The sequence below is a fragment of the Scyliorhinus torazame genome, unplaced genomic scaffold (assembly GCF_047496885.1).
Source record: "Scyliorhinus torazame isolate Kashiwa2021f unplaced genomic scaffold, sScyTor2.1 scaffold_1572, whole genome shotgun sequence".
In the NCBI taxonomy this organism is placed as follows: domain Eukaryota; kingdom Metazoa; phylum Chordata; class Chondrichthyes; order Carcharhiniformes; family Scyliorhinidae; genus Scyliorhinus; species Scyliorhinus torazame.
Genome location: NW_027309299.1, coordinates 32460 through 40315, shown reverse-complemented (window position 1 = coordinate 40315; position 7856 = coordinate 32460). Strand labels below are relative to the sequence as shown.

Sequence of the window (7856 nt, the reverse complement as noted above, 5' to 3'; positions counted from 1 at the left end):
GGGTGACTGTCTGCGCGGAGTCTGCACGTCCTCCCCCGTGTCTGCGCGGGTTTCGTCCGGGTGCTCCGGTTTCCTCCGCAGTCCAAAGACGCGCGGGTTAGGTGGATTGGCCGTGATGTGACCAAAAAAGGTTAGGAGGGGTTATTGGGTTACGGGGATAGGGTGGAAGTGAGTGGGTCGGTGCAGACTCGATGGCCGAATGGCCTCCTTCTGCGCTGTATGTTCTATGACCCTGTCAATCTCCGTTTAGCATCTCAGACACCTCAATTCGATCTCTCATTCTTCTAAACTCCAGTGAGTGTAGGCGAGCTCAATCTCTCTTCGTCAGACAAGTCCTTCATCCCCGGAATCAATCGAATGAACCTTCCCTCAGCTGAAGGCGGCATTGCAGTGCAGGCAGAACCTGTGTCTTGTACAAGAGCAACACAACCTCTCGCTCTGGAGCGCAGGAGTCTCGAATGCCGTTTGTGGCTTTGTTACCCTGTTTTTAAAATAAAAAAATTTAGAGTACCCAATTCATTTTTTTCCAATTGAGGGGCAATTTAGCGAGGCCAATCCACCTACCCTGCACGTCTTTGGGCTGTGGGGGGCGAAACCCACGCGGACACGGGGAGAATGTGCAAACTCCACACGGACAGTGACCAGAGCCGGGATTCGAACCCGGGACCTCGGCGCCGTGAGGCAGCAGTGCTAACCACTGCGCCACCGTGCCGCCCTACTCTGTTACCCTGTTGCTATGTAAAGTGTTGCTTAAGCCGAGCCCTGGCTAATCTTGGCTTCTCTTTTCAACCGCACAGATAGATCTCAGGAGGAGTCTGCCCGGACCGGGCGGCGGTTTCTGCTCCAGCGTCACACCACCTGGGCTGGGAGGAGTGCGAGCGTCGAGAGCTGGGACGGCCCAGGCTCCCCGCTGGTCAAGAGCAGGAGTGCCAGCTGTACCAGGACGGAGGGCAGCCCCGGGCTGGGCGAGAGGCCCTCGGGCACGGGCGCGGCGCCGCTGGGCCGGACGGGGGAGCTCGCGCAGCCGGGGAGCCGGGGCCTCGTCCTCTGAGCGCCCCCGCCGGGAGAGGCAGCGCAGCGGCCTGGATAGAGCTGCGGCCCGCCCCCCCACCCCGGCCTCCGGCGGCCCCCCAGCCCGCCGACTCGGCCTGCCTCTGCCCCCGGCCCGAGGCCCTGTCGCCGGGCGGCAAATCGCGGGAGACGCCGGCGCCTCGAGACACCCCGAGGACAGGCCGGAAGTGGGGGAGGGAGTCCAGGCAGGACCACCGGCGGCAGGACGGTGGCAGGAAGGTCGACGAGAACTGCAACCACGTTACGCCGGCACCCCGGGGGCTGACGGAGGAAATTCCACCACCTGCTGACCGCCTCGGCCAACAGGCGGCCCCTCCACCCTGCCGCGGCGCATCCAGCCCGCAGGGGCTCCTCCCTCTCCAACTTGACCACCTCGTCTGAGAAACTGGGGCTCCACTCGGCCAGAGAGAGCGAGGAGGAGGTGAGGGAAACGTCTGCTCTGCGTGCGAGCGGCTCCACGCCAGGCGGCTTTGTATTTATGCGATGCCTGGAACAGGGCGGAAACGGAAAGTGCCGGAAAGGCCAAGCCGCTCGGGCAGCATCTGTGGAGAGAGAGAGAGAAAAACGAGAGTTAGCATTTCCGTAACACCCGACTCGATCGTGCAAATCTGCTCCGCCATTCAATCCTGGCCGATATTTTTCTCATCCCCATTCTCCTGCCTTCTCCCCATAACCCTGACCCCCTTATTAATCAAGAACCTATCCATCTCTGTCTCAAAGACACTCAGTGATTTGGTCTCCACAGCCTTCTGCGGCAAAGAGTTCCACAGATTCACCACCCTCTGGCTGAAGAAATTCCTCCTCATCTCTGTTTTAAACGTTCAGTCTGAGATTGTGCCCTCTGCTTCTAGTCTCTCCTACAAGTGGAAACATCCTCTCCACGTCCACTCTATCCAGGCTTCGCAGTATCCTGTAAGTTTCAATAAGATCCCCCCTCATCCCTCTAAAACTCCAACGAGTACAGACCCAGAGTCCTCGACCGTTCCTCGCACGGACAAGCTCTTCATTCCAGGGATCGTTCTTGTGAACCTCCTCTGGACCCTTTCCAAGGCCAGCACATCCTTCCGCAGATACGGGGCCCAAAACTGCTCACAATACTCCCAATGGGGTCTGACCAGAGCCTGATACAGCCTCAGAAGTACAGCCCTGGTCTTGTATTCTCGCCCTCTCAACATGGATGCTAACATTGCATTTGCCTTCCTAACTGAACCTGCACGTTAACCTTAAGAGAATCGTGCACAAGGACTCCCAAGTCCCTTTGTGCTTCTGATTTCCAAAGCATTTCCCCATTTAGAAAATAGTCTGTGCCTCCATTTCCTCCTCCCAAAGGGCACAACCTCACACTTTTCCACGTTGCATTCCATCTGCCACTCAGCCCATCGTCTTTGTACCAGCTCGTTGAGCCGTTCACCTGCTGCCCTCAGCTCTCTCCCCCCCCCCCCCCCCCCCCCCCCCCCCCCCACACACACACACACACTGCTGACGTTTAATTGTCCTTAAAGAAGTTGATGAACGGCTGACACCTCCGGGCGAATCCCTGAGTCGATCCTCTCAAGGCGAACTTAATTTTTTCCAGACTGTGAAACCCTACCCTATGTCATAGAATTTACAGTGCAGAAGGAGGCCATTCGGCCCATCGAGTCTGCACCGGCTCTTGGAAAGAGCACCCTACCCAAGGCCCACACCTCCACCCTATCCCCATAACCCAGTAACCCCCCCCCCCCAACACTAAGGGCAATTTTGGACACTAAGGGCAATTTATCATTGGCCAATCCACCTAACCCGCACATCTTTGGACTGTGGGAGGAAACCGGAGTACCCGGAGGAAACCCATGCAGACACGGGGAGAACGTGCATACTCCGCACAGACAGTGACCCAAGCCAGGAATCGAACCGGGACCCTGGAGCTGAGAAGCAATTGTGCTAACCACTGTGCTACCGTGTTGCCCAATATCGCTGACCCACCCTCCTGACTTCGGGGTCTCCGAGTCCCTCCATCCCAGCAAGATCCGTCTCTGGGCCACCAGGGAGGAGAAGGCCAGGATATCGGCCTCCTTCCCTCACTGGGCCCCCGGATCTTCCGATACCCCAAATATTGCCATTTCCGGACCCGAGTCACCCTCCCTTCCAGGACCTCTGACGTGACGTCCGTAAATCCCCGCCAGAATCCCCTCAACTTCGACCCGCCCAGAACACGTGTACGTGATTCGCCGGGCTTCCCGCACACCACCCGCACCAATCCTCCACTGACTCAAAAAACCTGCTCATCCGGGCGACAGTCTTACGAGCCCAATGGACCACCTTGAACTGGATCAGGCTGAGCCTGGCACACGACGAGATGCTATTGACGCTCCTCAGGGCCTTTTCCCGTAGTCCGACTTCCAACTCCTCTCCCAACTCTCCTCCCGCTTCCCCTCCCGATTGGGACCCCCTCCCCACTCCACCAATCCCTGGTATCTCTCCGAGACCCTCCCCCTCCCCAACTCCCGTCCTTCTGACACTTCGATGGAATCCGCCCCCACCGCACACTCGACCGCACCCCAGCCTCCCGCCGCGCGGGGAAGATCCTCAGCCCCTTCGCTTCCGAATCTGCTGCCTCTCGCTGCTTCCACCAGGGGGAGCCCTCTCTCCCCGCTCTGTCCAGACCCCTCGTGGTTTTGACCATCTCCATCAAACCTCCTCTCAACCTTCTCTCCAAGGGAATCAGTCCTAACTTCCCCAATCCCTCTACACAACGGAGGTTCCTCATCCCCGGAACCATCCTCGTCAATCTGATCAGCGCTCCCTCTGACCCGCTCTGACGCCCAGACCGCAGGACGGGCCGAGCGGCCGGGCGGAGAAAGCAGTCTCTCCGGCCCCGTCCACACCGGTCGCTGCCGGCGGGAGCTCGCCGCAAAGGGTGGGGGGGGGGGGCTCCATCCCCGGGGGTGTAGGGGCTGGAGGAGGTTACAGGGATAGGGAGGGGGTGTAGGGGCCTGGAGGAGGTTACAGAAATAGGGAGGGGGTGTAGGGGCTGGAGGAGGTTACAGAGATAGGGAGGGGGTGTAGGGGCTGGAGGAGGTTACAGAGATGGGGAGGGGTGTAGGAGCTGGAGGAGGTTACAGAGATAGGGAGGGGGCGTAGGGGACTGGAGGAGGTTACAGAGATAGGGAGGGGGTGTAGGAGCTGAGGAGGTTACAGAGATAGGGAGGGGGTGTAGGGGCAGGAGGAGGTTACAGAGATAGGGAGGGGGTGGTAGGGGCTGGAGGAGGTTACAGAGATAGGGTGTAGGGGCTGGAGGAGGTTACAGAGATAGGGGGTGTAGGAGCTGGAGGAGGTTACAGAGATAGGGGTGTAGGAGCTGGAGGAGGTTACAGAGATAGGGCGGGGGTGTAGGGGCTTGAGGAGGTTACAGAGATAGGGAGGGGGTGTAGGGACTGGAGGAGGTTACAGAGATAGGGAGGGGGTGTAGGAGCTGGAGGAGGTTACAGAGATAGGGAGGGGTGTAGGAGCTGGAGGAGGTTACAGAGATAGGGAGGGGGTGTAGGGACTGGAGGAGGTTACAGAGATAGGGAGGGGGTGTAGGGGACTGGAGGAGGTTACAGAGATAGGGAGGGGGTGTAGGGACTGGAGGAGGTTACAGAGATAGGGAGGGGGTGTAGGGGCTGGAGGAGGTTACAGAGATAGGGTGCAGGGGCTGGAGGAGGTTACAGAGATAGGGAGGAGGTGTAGGAGCTGGAGGAGGTTACAGAGATAGGGAGGGGTGTAGGAGCTGGAGGAGGTTACAGAGATAGGGCGGGGGTGTAGGGGCTGGAGGAGGTTACAGAGATAGGGAGGGGTAGGGAGGGGGTGTAGGGACTGGAGGAGGTTACAGAGATAGGGAGGGGGTGTAGGGGCTGGAGGATGTTACAGAGATAGGGAGGGGGTGTAGGGGCTGGAGGAGGTTACAGAGATAGGGCGTAGGGGCCGGAGGAGTTTACAGAGATAGGGAGGGGGTGTAGGAGCTGGAGGAGGTTACAGAGATAGGGAGGGGGTGTCAGGGCTGGAGGATGTTACACAGATAGGGAGGGGGTATAGGGGCTGGAGGAGGTTCCAGAGATAGGGAGGGGGTGTAGGGGCTGGAGGAGGTGACAGAGATAGGGAGGGGGTGTAGGGGCTGGAGGAGGTTACAGAGATAGGGAGGGAGTGTAGGGGTTGGAGGAGGATACAGAGATAGGGAGGGGTGTAGGGGCTGGAGGAGGTTACAGAGATAGGGAGGGGGTGTAGGAGCTGGAGGAGGTTACAGAGATAGGGAGGGGTGTAGGAGCTGGAGGAGGTTACAGAGATAGGGAGGGGGTGTAGGGGACTGGAGGAGGTTACAGAGATAGGGAGGGGGTGTAGGGGCTGGAGGATGTTACAGAGATAGGGAGGGGGTGTAGGGGCTGGAGGATGTTACAGAGATAGGGAGGGGGTGTAGGGGACTGGAGGAGGTTACAGAGATAGGGAGGGGGTGTAGGGACTGGAGGAGGTTACAGAGATAGGGAGGGGGTGTAGGGGCTGGAGGATGTTACAGAGATAGGGAGGGGGTGTAGGGGCTGGAGGAGGTTACAGAGATAGGGTGTAGGGGCTGGAGGAGGTTACAGAGATAGGGAGGGGGTGTAGGAGCTGGAGGAGGTTACAGAGATAGGGAGGGGGTGTAAGGGCTGGAGGATGTTACACAGATAGGGAGGGGGTGTAGGGGCTGGAGGAGGTTCCAGAGATAGGGAGGGGGTGTAGGGGCTGGAGGAGGTGACAGATAGGGAGGGGGTGTAGGGGCTGGAGGAGGTTACAGAGATAGGGAGGGAGTGTAGGGGTTGGAGGAGGATACAGAGATAGGAGGGGTGTAGGGGCTGGAGGAGGTTACAGAGATAGGGAGGGGGTGTAGGAGCTGGAGGAGGTTACAGAGATAGGGAGGGGTGTAGGAGCTGGAGGAGGTTACAGAGATAGGGAGGGGGTGTAGGGGACTGGAGGAGGGTACAGAGATAGGGAGGGGGTGTAGGGGCTGGAGGATGTTACAGAGATAGGGAGGGGGTGTAGGGGCTGGAGGATGTTACAGAGATAGGGAGGGGGTGTAGGGGACTGGAGGAGGTTACAGAGATAGGGAGGGGGTGTAGGGGCTGGAGGATGTTACAGAGATAGGGAGGGGGTGTATGGGCTGGAGGAGGTTACAGAGATAGGGTGTAGGGGCTGTAGGAGGTTACAGAGATAGGGATGGGGTGTAGGAGCTGGAGGAGGTTACAGAGATAGGGAGGGGTGTAGGAGCTGGAGGAGGTTACAGAGATAGGGCGGGGGTGTTGGGCTGGAGGAGGTTACAGAGATAGGGAGGGGGGTGTAGGGACTGGAGGAGGGTACAGAGATAGGAGGGGGTGTCGGGGCTGGAGGATGTTACAGAGATAGGGAGGGGGTGTAGGGGACCTGGAGGAGGTTACAGTGATAGGGAGGGGGTGTAGGGACTGGAGGAGGTTACAGAGATAGGGAGGGGGGTGTAGGGGCTGGAGGATGTTACAGAGATAGGGAGGGGGTGTAGGGGCTGGAGGATGTTACAGAGATAGGGAGGGGGGTGTAGGGGACTGGAGGAGGTTACAGAGATAGGGAGGGGGTGTAGGGACTGGAGGAGGTTACAGAGATAGGGAGGGGGTGTAGGGGCTGGAGGATGTTACAGAGATAGGGAGGGGGTGTATGGGCTGGAGGAGGTTACAGAGATAGGGTGTAGGGGCTGGAGGAGGTTACAGAGATAGGGAGGGGGTGTAGGAGCTGGAGGAGGTTACAGAGATAGGGAGGGGTGTAGGAGCTGGAGGAGGTTACAGAGATAGGGCGGGGGTGTAGGGGCTGGAGGAGGTTACAGAGATAGGGAGGGGGGTGTAGGGACTGGAGGAGGGTACAGAGATAGGGAGGGGGTGTAGGGGCTGGAGGATGTTACAGAGATAGGGAGGGGGTGTAGGGGCTGGAGGAGGTTACAGAGATAGGGAGGGGGTGTAGGGGCTGGAGGAGGTTACAGAGATAGGGAGGGGGTGTAGGAGCTGGAGGAGGTTACAGAGATAGGGAGGGGGTGTAGGAGCTGGAGGAGGTTACAGAGATAGGGAGGGGGTGTAGGGCTGGAGGATGTTACACAGATAGGGAGGGGGTGTAGGCGCTGGAGGAGGTTACAGAGATAGGGAGGGGGTGTAGGGCTGGAGGAGGTTACAGAGATAGGGAGGGGGTGTAGGGGCTGGAGGAGGTTACAGAGATAGGGAGGGGGTGTAGGAGCTGGAGGAGGTTACAGAGATAGGAGGGGGGTGTAGGGGCTGGAGGAGGTTACAGAGATAGGGAGGGGGGTGTAGGGGCTGGAGGAGGTTACAGAGATAGGGAGGGGGTGTAGGGGCTGGAGGAGGTTACAGATATAGGGAGGGGGTGTAGGGGCTGGAGGAGGTTACAGAGATAGGGAGGGGGTGTAGGAGCTGGAGGAGGTTACAGAGATAGGGAGGGGGGTGTAGGGGCTGGAGGAGGTTACAGAGATAGGGAGGGGGGTGTAGGGGCTGGAGGAGGTTACAGAGATAGGGAGGTGGTGTGGGGGCTGGAGGAGGTACAGAGATAGGGAGGGGGTGTAGGGGCTGGAGGAGGTTACAGAGATAGGGAGGGGGGGTGTAGGGGCTGGAGGAGGTTATAGAGATAGGGCGGGGGTGTAGGGGGTTACAGGGATAGGGAGGGGGTGTAGGGGGTTACAGGGATAGGGAGGGGGTGTAGGGGGTTACAGGGATAGGGAGGGGGTGTAGGGGGTTACAGAGATAGGGAGGGGGTATGGGGGTTAC

At 59.2% G+C, this 7856-nt stretch overlaps 1 protein-coding gene across 1 annotated transcript in view; it reads left to right on the top strand.

Moving 5' to 3' along the window:
* Positions 1–802: 802 nt before the first annotated feature.
* Positions 803–7856, top strand: part of LOC140407542 (DENN domain-containing protein 4B-like) — a gene marked incomplete at its 3' end in the record, with an annotated part of 39132 nt that continues 32078 nt past the window's right edge. Inside the window, exon 1 of the mRNA XM_072494938.1 lies at positions 803–1492. The remainder of the gene's footprint in view (positions 1493–7856) is intronic.